This window comes from Enhydra lutris, unplaced genomic scaffold, assembly GCF_002288905.1.
Source record: "Enhydra lutris kenyoni isolate GAN:26980312 unplaced genomic scaffold, ASM228890v2 scaffoldscaffold12, whole genome shotgun sequence".
NCBI lineage: Eukaryota > Metazoa > Chordata > Mammalia > Carnivora > Mustelidae > Enhydra > Enhydra lutris.
Genome location: NW_019154096.1, coordinates 75,266,612 through 75,279,297, shown reverse-complemented (window position 1 = coordinate 75,279,297; position 12,686 = coordinate 75,266,612). Strand labels below are relative to the sequence as shown.

The window sequence follows — 12,686 nt, the reverse complement described above, 5'->3', positions numbered from 1 at the left end:
CCATTTCACAGGCCTGCCTTCTCTCACTAACGATCTCCCTCGTCCCGGGCCAACTCGGACAGTTCGCTCTTTTACTGCAACGGTCAAGGCTGGCTCGTGCCAGCGCCGCGCGCGCGCGCACACACGCACACACCGGGGGAAAACTTTTTCAAAAAAATGAAAGCCTAGACTCGCTCCTCCGAGGCGCGGGCGCTGCGCGAGGGCTCCGGGGCTGACTCCCCGCGGCAGGAAGTCCCTCGGGTCGCGCCGCCCGGCCCCCGCTCGGCGCCCGCGTGGGATGGTGCAGCGCTCGCCGCCCGGCCCCGAGAGCTGCTGCACCGAAGGCCGGCGACCATGGCAGCGCGCCCGCCGCCCGCGCCCCCCGCCCGCGCCCTCCTGCTCGCCCTGGCCGGGGCTCTGCTGTCGCCCCCCGCGGCCCGAGGTAAGTCGCCGAGGCCCGGCAGCTCCCCCGCCGGACCCTGGCCCTCCTCTCCCGCCCGCCGCCCGGGGCCGTCCGCGGGCTGGGGGTCGTCCCCCGGGGGCACCTCGCGCCTCAAGGGGGTAGTGTGGGGGGACGCCCAGCGGCGGGGCGGCGCGCGGGGTCCATCTAGGGGAGACCCTCCTCCCTAAGGTGCTAATTCCCCGGGGGGTGGGGAGGAGAGGAGGAAACGCTTGGCTCGGGGCCCGCAAGACGCCGGCGCGTAGCCCGGACGGCACAGCCTCGGGTCCCCTCCCCTTTCGGGTGTCCTTCGCCAAGGTGTCCAAGTCTTGATAGTTACACGTGTGCGTCGGGTCCTCTTCCTGACACCCTCCTTAGTGAATCCACTCCCCACTTCCCCCGTCCTGGGGCAGCCCTCCATGAAGTTTCCTTTCCACCCCGCCTCCCCCACGGACTTGAAGGAGGCCCCGTAATCACGCAGGTGAGCCGTCCGCTCCTGCACAGGTGCGCCTGCTGCGTTCCCCAGCGGTCTCCATTTTTTGAGAAATTGACTCTTCACCTACTTCTTTAGTTTTCTTCCCCACTTTTTTTTTTTTTTTTTTTTTCCATTCCGGATCGCTCCCTCGTTGTGTGTGGCGGCCAAGCTTGAGCAGAATTTTTCCGCCTCCCGCCACTTCGTCGTTTCTCGGCTATAAATAATCCTTAAATCAACCTGTGTAAAGTGACAACTCATTTCAAAGTTAAACTGAAATGTAGGTATTATAGCTGTTTTATGGATCTAGATTTCCTCGAGTCGTATCCCCTTCAAATTGGGCACTTGTGGAGCTTTTGGTTTTTGCATAATGAGGACTCACCCAGCAGGTGCCTTTTTAAAAATTCAGAAGCTTCCCCAGGACGCCGTCAACGCGGTCTTTCTGCCGCTAGAGGCGCTGTCAGCCTACCAATGAATGCCTTGCCTTAGCCTCCAACTCTCAATTTCTATGGTTCTCTGTAACAGGCATTTATTTTTCAACAACTGGCCTCAATCATGAGCCGTTACCACTTTATGGTACGTTTTATTTTGCAATTGCCACTGCTACCCTCCACCCCCACCACGTCTACTGTAATGTGGCTAAAACCCAGCTCTCGTTAAAATCCACACAGCAATGAAGACCAATTGGGGAATTAATGATTAAATAAAAGCATTGCACAAAGCAGTGAAAAACAATGGGGAAGCCAAGAAAGAATACTGCTGACTGTTGAAAGACCTGCGTTGATAGTAGTCAAAAAAAAAATAGTAGTCAATAGTGTTTTTGAAAGACTTTTGTACAAATTGCTCTTTTTGAATGTTTATTGAGAAGGAAATTTTTAAAACTCAAACAATCTCAAAGTGTGCCTGAGGTGGTCCTTAACTTGGTATATGCTCTATACGCATAGAAGTCCATTGAGCATGGAGAATATTCTTTGTTTTATAAGAAAACGTTTAGTAAATCAAGTTAATGGAAATTATTCTTGGAGTAGGGGACTTTTGGTGGAAAGAGATTTTCCTAGGGGTAGATCTGGCTCCAACAGAAAACCAGTTAGACCTAAACATTTTGTATGGGGATAGGTTGTGATATCCCAGCATTCACAGCTTGTTTATCTTTGGATTCTCAGTATCAATTCTTTTTTTTTTTTTTTAAAGATTTTTATTTATTTGACAGACAGATCACAAGTAGGCGGAGAGGCAGGCAGAGAGAGAGAGGAGGAGGAGGCAGGCTCCCTGCCGAGCAGAGAGCCCGATGTGAGGCTCGATCCCAGGACCCTGGGATCATGACCTGAGCCGAAGGCAGAAGCTTTAACCACTGAACCACCCAGGCGCCCCCTCAGTATCAATTCTTAAATCAATCAGTGCCCCAAATCATAGCATTGAGGTTGCTTAAAAATCCAAGCTTATGATAAAACGTGTCTTTGTGTTGGCAAGAGAAAAGGAGGAATTAATACTTGTTGAAGGCAGAGTATATCCTGGGGTTTTCTCCCTGTGTTTTACCCCTCTGACCCAAAATGGTTGCCTACTTGGTACCTAACAGGTCCGAAACAGCACCCTAGACACCAACCCCTCTACTCTTCAATCCCTTCCTCCTCCAGTCTTCCCAACTCGGTAAGAACACCCTCTGTCTCTCCAGATGTCTCATGCTAACACATAGAAAGTCATCCCTTTCTCTCTAAACACCACCAACCTCCAAGATGTATTCCCATCTGCCCTCTTCCCACCATTTCGAAGTATGCCTTCCCCAACCTAGCCCTCCTTTTTATTTATTTTTCTCTCTTCCGTAGAAGCTTGATATCCCTGCTAGAGTAGCCTCCTAACCGGTCTGCTGGCTCTCCCCTCTGCCCCTGCACACTGTATTCTTCCCAATCCTACAGCCAAAGTCATCATTTTCAATCATGAGTTGGATCATGCTGGTTTCCTGTTTAAAAGTCTCCAGTGGCTTTCTACGGCTCTTAGGAAAGAAAATTCAAACTTCTGGATAACTTAATCCCTGTTTTCTTCTATGATCTCCTTTCTTACCATTCCCCCACTTGCTCATTCTACTTCAGCCACACTGGCCTCTCTTCTCTCCAACTTGCCAGCATAGTGTTGCCATAATTTTTAAAAAACAAAATTCAATGTTTACACTATAAAGACTTTGCAAATATTGTTCACAGTTGAGCCACACAGTTTTCTATGATTCTATTTCATACCTCTTGCAACTTTTTGTTTTTCCTAGAGTTAATAATTGCCTTTTTTTAAAAAGTCCTCCCCCGCCCCTTTATTTCCTGTGTACCCATCTTTACCTTCCAGACTTTCTGGGAGAACTATTAAATTCCTTTCAACATGATCAAACACATCAGGTAATCTATCCATTATTTATTTATATTTAGTGTTCTCTCTCCTGGAGCCCGTTATCCTTATGTTCCAATATAAACTACTTACTTTTTAGGATACAGTAATAGCTGTGGTCTCAAGACTACCCTTATTACTAAGATACTTGCAATTCATTTTGCATCCTTCCTCTCTGGGATCACCTGTTTTCTGAGCACTGTAACTTTCTCTTTCTTACTTTAGTCCCTTATTTTTGTGGAGCACATTTCTAGTAACTTCCTGAGGAAGGGTGCATGGGAGGTAAAACCACTTGATAACTTGCTAGGAATATTCAAAAGCAAATGACAGAAAACCTGACTACAGAATTTTTTTTTTCTTTATCTTTATATGACCTGCAGTTGTGAAGTAAGCCATGTAGTAGCTGGTGTAGTGGGTCCATGAGACCATCAGGGACCCAGGATTTTACTTTTGTTTATAACTGGTATCTTTACATGTTGACTTTTGCCTTTATGTTTCTGGCCCCTGGTCTCATGACAGCTGCTCTACCTTTTAGCTTTGTACCTGAATTCTAGGCAGTAATAGGGCAGAAGAGGTGAAGAGCAGAGCCAGCCAAATCTCTTTTAGGAGGAAAATATGATTACTTCCAGAAACCTTTGTAGCAGATTTTCTGTTAATCAGCCTGAGACACAGGGCCACTGCTAACGGCCTGGGAAAATAGAAAAGTACATATTTTTAGCTGTGCACATTGGTATTTTAAACAAAACAGATTCTGTAAGAAAGGTCAGAATGTGTGCCTGCCAGACATTGCGTAAAAATCTGGGTATATGTTCTACGCTTGACTGCTAGTTTGTTTAGGTATAAAATCCCAAGGCGGAAGTCCCATTTCCTCAGGGTTTGATAAGATATTCCTTTACTGTCTGTGTGACCCTTGCTGCCTGAGAACTCGATAGCACTCTGTCAGTCCTTTAAATGTAGACTATTTTTTCCCCCATGGAAGCTATTATCATATTTTTATATGTCATGATGATTCACTTTAAGTTCTTATCAGTTATCATGGTGGGAACTCTATGGCCCTTTCAGTTTGAAAATTCATGCTGTGGAATTCTAGTCCATTTTCTTGTAGTATTTCTTCAGTTATTTCTTCCTTCCTGTTTTTTGTCATGCTTTCTATGGAACTGCTATCAGCTGGATTGGATGTCTGTCCCACTCTCCTGGAGACATTCTCTAACCTCTTTATTTATTTTTCATCTCTGCATTTTTGTTCCATTTTCTGGGAGAGTTTAGTTTCGTTTTCCAACCTTGCTACTGAGTTATTCATTTCTTCCAGATAGTTACCTTGCAGATGTTTTCTGTTCTATGAATGTTCCCTTTCTTTTCTTTTTTTTTGTACTGTTTTGTTGTTTTTAATTTTTTTGTGTAAAAAAGTAAGATATTGATGAACTCTTAGAGTATATTAATTATTTTTTGAGCATTTCTTGTTCACTTCATGCTCATCATTAACCCTGAGATTCTTCCCTACTCCCATTTGTTATAATCTCTGAATTTTGGTTGTTTATGTTTAATAATGACACTAAGAGGCAGATTGAAAGGTCTGTGTGCTTCCAAAACACCACTCTGTTGCGGGGACCTTCATAATCACTGACCGTATCCTCTTTCTTAGGCTGATCCATTTTCCCAGAGGAGAACTGTGCATCCTCTTGCTGAGGAGATTGAAGCCTGACTAGATGGTCTGTGAGCTGAGCAAAGGGGAAAAGGGTTATAGTGGATGTCTCACTCTGAAGTGTGCTTTGCCTTTTTTTGTTTGTTTTGTTTTTATCCTTTTGTTTGTTTGTTCATCCTTTTGTTTTTAATTTGGCACCTTGCTTCCCCTCCCTCCCTCAGCTATGCCTGAGGTCCTTGAGCACAGAAGTTCTCTGCTTCAGTGTCTCCAGAAAATAACTCTCCTCATCTGTCAGAGAGGAAGGGGTCATCGCCTCACCATGGTGTCTTTGCAAGGGATCTAGGGCTCCTAACTTCTTCTTGGACGATATTACAGCTCAGCCTGTATTAGCAGTCAGAGGTGCTCGTGTCTCCTGTTCCCAAGCACTTTCATGTTCTGCTCATCTATCTCCCCTTCTCGATAGCTTCCCTCCTCTCCAAGCAGCAGGGTTCCAGCCCTTTCTTCTCCACTAAGTAAGGAACCACTCATCTATCCTCCTTCATCTTGGAAAGCTTTGTTGTTCTCCCTGACCTGTTATCTTCTCTCCAATGTATTGTTTTAAAAAATTATTGTTATTATTCCTGTTGTGGGGTTTCAGGAGGGAGTGTGGGTCTGCCATGTCCGTTCAGAAGTCAGCCAGTGCTTCTAGGCTTACCGCTCCCTACATAGAGACACGTTTTCTTTCTCTTAATTGTCATTTGTCTCTTTCTGTTCCTTCCTTGTGGAAACAAAAATTACATCAATTTTTAAATGTTTTAAAACTTTCTTTTAAAATCTACAAATGCCAGAGGTCAATATATACCTAATTAGATAGATGTTGGAGCTGTGGAAACTGTGAAGAATTTTTTTTAAAGCAGTGCAGCTGCATCATGTAAAGATGCTAACCATCTTTCTTCCTGGTATAGATGATGCCTTAATGAACTCACTACAATTGCAAAAAAAAAAAAAAAAATGTTTTTTGTTTTGTTTTGTGTTCCAAGAGCCTTTTTAAACTGAACTGTTCCTGCGGTATCTATGATTTATAAAGACAGGTGTGAGAAACATTTTCAGATGTTTCTTGTATACCAAATGGCCAGCCCCGTAGCCCTTTGGCTGTGTACCCACTGAGATCTGTATTAAACACTCTGCGGTATGTACAATTCTTTAATTATCGGCTCCCTGGGATTGAGAAAGTGAAGTTGATATGATCTAGACAGAATGTTTCAAGAAATAGTTCCTATGCATTTCAAGTAGCTCTTTCTTTATGTGTCTGTTTAGTATTTTATTAAACCCAAAGTGTTTATACCAGCACAGACTTACTTAAAAAGGCATTTACTGCGTGCGTTGGTGCCAGGGGCAGTTCTAAGCTCTTTGCTCCCACCATCTCATGAGAGTCTTGCAGCGGGTCCTGCTATTACCCTCCATCTACAGAGGAGGAAACCATGGCGGCAGATGGTGAGTATCTGCTCAGTTGCCGATGTAGGGCAGTGTCGGGGCTGTCTCATGATGGAGACTAGGTCTTAACCTAGCCTTGGGGAACATTTTGTAGTCCATGTGCTCTGCACTCTGTCTTTGCCGTAATTTATAACATCGAGAGCAATGAGATTATAATTGAGCTTAGTTTTAAGCAGAATGGCAGTGCAGTTCAAATATGCTTTATTTGCCAATTGAAATGTGCCCATCGAAAGTCATGCTGTCTGACGGGCTGCCATTTCAGTCTTCGTACTTCTTCCAGCTCATTTTTCCTTCTGCATCCTTGTGTGTTAATGCCCAATATACCTTGCCTCCAACTGACAGATAGGATGGAGAACCTGAATAATTCAGCATCATATTGACATTTTTTATCTTTTAAGATTTTATGTCCTCCCAAGTCTATATTAAGAGCTTAGCTTCTAGATGAGTGCTTTAAAAATTGGGCAGTCTCATCTGCTACCTATCTCTAATCAATATTCAGTATTTTTTGTATTTAAATATTATATGAACAGTACCCTACTGTATACAATTGCCTTCTGCAACTTGCTGGTTTTAAATTCGTATTTTTAAAGGCTTGTTCATGTTGATACATGTGCTTTCTTTATTCCTTTTAATTGAATGAGCCATACATTGCGCATTCCTATTGATAAATCTGTTTTCCCCAACTTCTGATACTGCAGTGGAGCAGGGATACTTCCACTTGTCTCCTTAATACAGTTGCGAGTTCTAGGGAATCTATTACAAATGAATTGGGCAGTATGTGCAATTTTCCACTTTTACGTGTTTTGCTCCATTACTTTCTAAATTGGTTGTACCAATTGACATGCCTACTTGTTAGAAAGTTCTCATTACCTGTCTTTTTGCAAATACCTGGCGATTTCAGACTTTTAAATGTTGCCAAGCTGGGTGTGAACTATTTCATTATTTTTATTGTCAATTTCCTGATTGCTTCAGACTCTCTTTTTATGTGTCCATATTATTTTCTGTGTTTCTTCTTTGAGTTATTTAGTCTTATCATTTGCTCACTTTTCTAGGTCTGGTTGAATATTTTTCTCTTTCCTAAGCTCCAATAGAGATTTAAAAATAATTTCTTCTAGGGGCACCTGAGTGGCTCAATCAGTTAAGTGCCAGACTCTTGATTTCAGCTCAGGTCTCAATCTCAGGGTTGGGAGTTCATGCCTCACTTTGGGTTCCATGCTGGGTATGGAGCCTACTTCAAATAATAATAATAATAATAATAAATTTATTTAAAATTTTAACATTTCAGTGTTCACTTTTAGTATAACTAGACTTTATTTTTTTATTTGTCATATGAAGTCAGCATCTATTTTTTTCACATATAGGTAGGATAACTAATCATCTGGGTTAAAATTTGTTGACGCCTTTCTCCCTTCTGATAAATACCAAGTATAGACAGATATGCTTCTGGGTTCCTTGTTCTGTTGGACATTTATTTATCCTATCTCCAGCATCCTCCTGTGTTCAGGTTTCTATAAACTTTGTAATCAGCCCTAAGTGTTTAGCTTGGTTGGCACATAGTGGTGTAGAGGGCAGACACTGAGGTCAGCTTGTGAGTGTTTACATATCAGTTCTGCCACCCAGTTAACTGACACGTGACCTTGGGAAGGTGGTCAATATCCTATGTTGTCAGGAATTTCCCAGTTTTAGCACTTAAAATCCCATGTTGCAGGAAACTCTTGGTACTGGGCAAACCATGAAGATTGATCATTCTAAACCTTGCACAAATCGTGCAAGTTTTTTCCCCAGTTTCTCCTTCCTTGAAATGGTGACAATAAAGTATCTGCCCCCACAGGGGTGCAGGGAGGTGTAAATAAGATAATACATGGAAAGTATTGGACAGCTCGTGCTAAATGCTCAAAGAACATTAATTTCCCCTCTTACTCTTCCAACTCTACTTTAAAGTTCTCTGGACTATTATTGAAACATTAATATTTCATATGAACTTTAGAATAATCTTGATAATTTCTGCAAGATACCCTATGGGGACTTACAGATTAATTTGAGGGAGGATTGACTAACTCACGACATCGAAGCTTTGCTTCATGAATATGGGCACTTTTTTTTTTTTTAAAGATTTTTATTTATTTATTTGTCAGAGAGAGAAAGAGAGAGCACATGAACACAAGCAGGGAGAGTAGCAGCCAGAGGGAGAAGCAGGCTCCCTGAGCAAGGAGCCTAATGCAGGACTTGATCCCAGGACCCTGGGATTGTGACCTGAGCCGAAGGCAGATGCTTAACCAACTGAGCCACCCAGGCATCCCTGGTCACTTCCTTATTCATTGTTTTTTAATGTTATTCAATAAATTTTAAATTGTTTTCTCCTTAAAGCTCTTGCACATCTCTGTAAGATATATTTTGAGGTACCCTAGATACCTACTAGATTTGTTATTCTGAATGTTATAATTGTTTTTATTTTTAGGTTTTCACTTTTTAGTATGGAAAATTTAAAACACATACAAATGTAGACAGACTGGTAATGAACACACATGTCTATTTCTCAGCTTCTACAAATACGAGCTTATGGCTATTCTTGTTTTATTTGTGGAATTATGTCTTTTTAAAAAAAGTTGTCATAGATGTTTTCTGTTCAGTGTAAATAAATATTACTGATTTTTGTGCTTTGTTTTTGAATTCAGTAAATTTGCTTGATTTTTTTCTGATAGTTTGTAAATTGATTTCATAGAAATTCTAAAAGAATTATCACCAGAAAATAATAGTGAATTCTGTTTTTTTTTTCTTTACAGTTCTTATTCATTCTATCCCTCTTATTTTTCTTCTTTCATTGGTTAGCCCCTCCATTACAGTGATAAACAAAAATGGTGACTGAAGTGTCCCTGGGTTTTTTTCCTCAACTTCAGTGAGAATAACTAGCTTTTCACAATTATGATGTTCATTGTAAAATTTTGTTAGATATGTTTTATCATGTTAAGAACATTTCCCTATATTGCTGGTTTACTAAAATGTTTTCCTTTTAACATATATAAATGGTTGTTTAATTTTTTTTAAAGCTTTTCCTAAACATTTTTGGATAGAACACTTTTTCATGTGTTGTTGTTTTTCCCCCTTTCTTCTGTTATTAGTGTAATGTATTGCATTAATAGATTTTATATTGTTAAACCATCCTTGAATGGCTAGGATAAATCCTCCGTGATTTGGGTGCATTTTTAAAATATAATGTTGAATTCCACTTATTAATATTTTATTTATACTTTAGCCACTCTAGGGCAATGCTCATGACCAACTTTAGATTCTAATTTTCCTTTCTCTAAATGTCTGTTTTATTTTCATTTCAAAGCTTTACTGTTAGCCTCAGAAAGGGAGCTAGGGTGCTTCTTTTTTGATTCCTAGGACAGCTGTGGGTATACAAGGTGATTTTTTGCTTAATAGATGTTGGCACTTCATACCAGGATGTGGTGCTTTTTTTCATGAGAAATCTGAGAGTTGACTTCTTCTTTTGTAGATCTCTTTTGTTTTGTTTTCCATTTCATGAAATCCTTGTCCTTTTCTTCTACTTTCTTGGAGTTTATACTGTTCTGTTTCTTACTTCTGTTGCAAGCTTAGCTCTTCCACCTTCAACCATCTTTTACTGTTATAGTCACAAAGGGTGAAAGCACCCCCTCTGATTACTCCTTTCAATATTGCACACATTTTGCTTACAGTTTTGTGTTATCATTCCATCCAAAATAGTCTGTAATTTGTATTATGGGGTTTTGTTTTTGTGTCTTTTTTTTTTTTTTAAGATTTTATTTATTTATTTGGAGTGAGAGCTCATGCAAGCATGAGCGGGGGGTGGGAGGAGAAGCAAAGGGAGAAGCAGACTCTCTGCTGAGCAGGGAGCCTGACATGGGGCTAGATCCCAGGACCCTGGGATCATGACCTGAGCCAAAGGCAGATGCTTAACCATCTGAACCATCCAGGTGCCCCTGTGTCTGTTTTTTATTACTAAGTTATTTAGATATATGTTTTGATTGGTCTGTGTGTGTTTTGCCTTCCAAATGCTTGAGAAAGGGTAGTTCCTTTGCTATTGGTATCTGATTTTATTGCACTTATGTCAGAAAAAGTCATCTGTGTCCTATTTACTCTCATCCATTTAAGGTTTTCTTTATGAGCTCATGTATGGTTAATTTTTGTAAAAATTATATATGTGTTTGAAAATAATGTATTGGGTATAGGGTTTTAGATATGTCAATTAGGTTAGCTTATTAGCTGATGTCACATCATATTATGACAAATAGTTTTTGTTCAGTATTTCTGTTTCTAACAGAGGTTTTAAGAATCTAATGGAGTCATGGGTTTTCCGTTTCTCCTTGTAATTCTGTCAGTTTTTGCATTATGCATTTTGAGGTTAGTTGGTTGCATCCATTCAAGTGTGTACAGCCTCAGATTTGTATAAGATAATTTGCTATATACCACATTATGTACTACAAAATTACTATATCCATTTTCTTTTGGCTAAAGTTTTTCTGGTGTATTTTTTCCTATCTCTTTCCTAAAATTTTTTCATGTTATATTTTACAAGTGTCCATCATAAAAAAAAATATTCCTGGATTTTTAAAACTTTATAATTGCTGCCTATTAACCAACTAATTTTACCCATTTACATTTATTGTGATTTTTGAAAAATTTGAACTCTATTTATTATTGATATTTTTAGATACTTTTCCTTTTCTGTTTCCTATTATATTACTGAAGGATTATTTACACCTACTTCTGTCCAATTCTATTAATTTGGAGGTTATATATTCCATTTCCACTGTTTTAGTAGTATTGCTAAATTTTTAACATTTGCACCTCAGGCACCAAAGTGTAAAGATGGTCAGTAACTCTGGCCTCCTCTCAAATTGTACTACAGGCTAAGAATGCTTAATGCCTTTCATCTCTTCTCTCACTGACTGTTATCTAGTATTTTATTCTATCATTTTGAAACACATTATCAAAAAATGTCACGGGGCAGTGGTAGGCTTTTTTTTTTTTTTTTTTTAAGATTTTATTTACTCATTTGACAAAGAAAGAAAGAAAAGAGAGGCAGGCAGCAAGTGAATAGACTCCCTGCTGAGCATGGAGCCTGATGAGGGACTTGATCCCAGAACCCTGGGGTTGTGACCTGAGTGGAACGCAGATGCTTAACTGACTGAGCCACACGGGAGCCCCTGTTTTTGTTTATTATGGTCCTGGATTATTCGGATTGGTCCAGTGTAACCAGTTCCTCTCTTCCATCATGGTTTCTTACAAACTACTTCTGCCTCCTGGATTTAGTTTGCTTCTTTTCAAAGTGATCTTTCATTAAAGAACTATAAGTAACAAATCTATGAGTAACAGATCTCTGCATTTGCCTGAAAAATGTTTGTTTTCCCTTTTTCATGAATGTTATGTTACCTGTGTATAAAATTCCAGGTTGATGGTTATTGTCGCCTAGCAGATATTATGTATTGTATCCTGGTCTCTGCTTTTACTGTTGAGGAGCCTTTAGTTTAACAATGATTCCTTTGCACTAAATCTGCCTTTGTCTCTGGTTGCTCTTAAGATTGTTGTTTGTTTATTTGTTACGTGATTCTGAAGTTTGTATCACGTTTTTTGATATGGATTTATTTTTAATTTGTGTATTTCTGCTCTTGACATGTGTCTTGACTCCAATTATTAAAAACTCTCCATCATCATCTCTTCAGTTACTGTCTTGTCTTTATTTTCTCCATTACCTTCTTTGGACTTCTGTTATATGTAACAAGACTTTATCATTTAGTCATACTGCTTTTAATTTCTCTTTGTTTCTATCACTCTGCTTTATACTCTGGGTCGTATCTCTAGGCCTAAAGCTCATTGCCTAGTTCTCTTCCAAGAAATGTCATATTGCTGTTTAAACTGTCTGTGGACTTACTCTGCCTTTCCAATGTCTTTTACTTTTCATTTATAGGAGCTTTACTTTTTTCTTTTTTAAACCTGCCAGGTCATTTACAAATAATGTTTTTTATTATATTCCATTATGGTTTCTATGTATTTTATGTTTTCAAAACATTTGGAGAGATGGAAGATAGAGAATGAATATATATATATATACATATATATATTCACACATATATATACATATATGTATTATATATATACACACACATATGTATGCATATATATGTATACCTCTTAGATTATTTTATTATTTCTATTTCTTAGGGTGCTGAGCCTATATAGTCATGGGTTATCCCTTCTTGCAATTTTGAATTGTGAACTCATTTTCAGTTTTTCGCATCTACTACGACTGCTCCTATGGGGAATCTTAT

General features: G+C 39.8%; 1 protein-coding gene across 1 annotated transcript in view; it reads left to right on the top strand.

Moving 5' to 3' along the window:
* Positions 1-377: 377 nt before the first annotated feature.
* The window catches only part of LOC111145085 (ADAM metallopeptidase domain 12), a 319,525-nt gene continuing 307,216 nt past the window's right edge, over positions 378-12,686 (top strand). The window contains exon 1 of the mRNA XM_022499714.1: positions 378-421. The gene's annotated coding sequence lies outside the window, so the exon portion shown is untranslated. The remainder of the gene's footprint in view (positions 422-12,686) is intronic.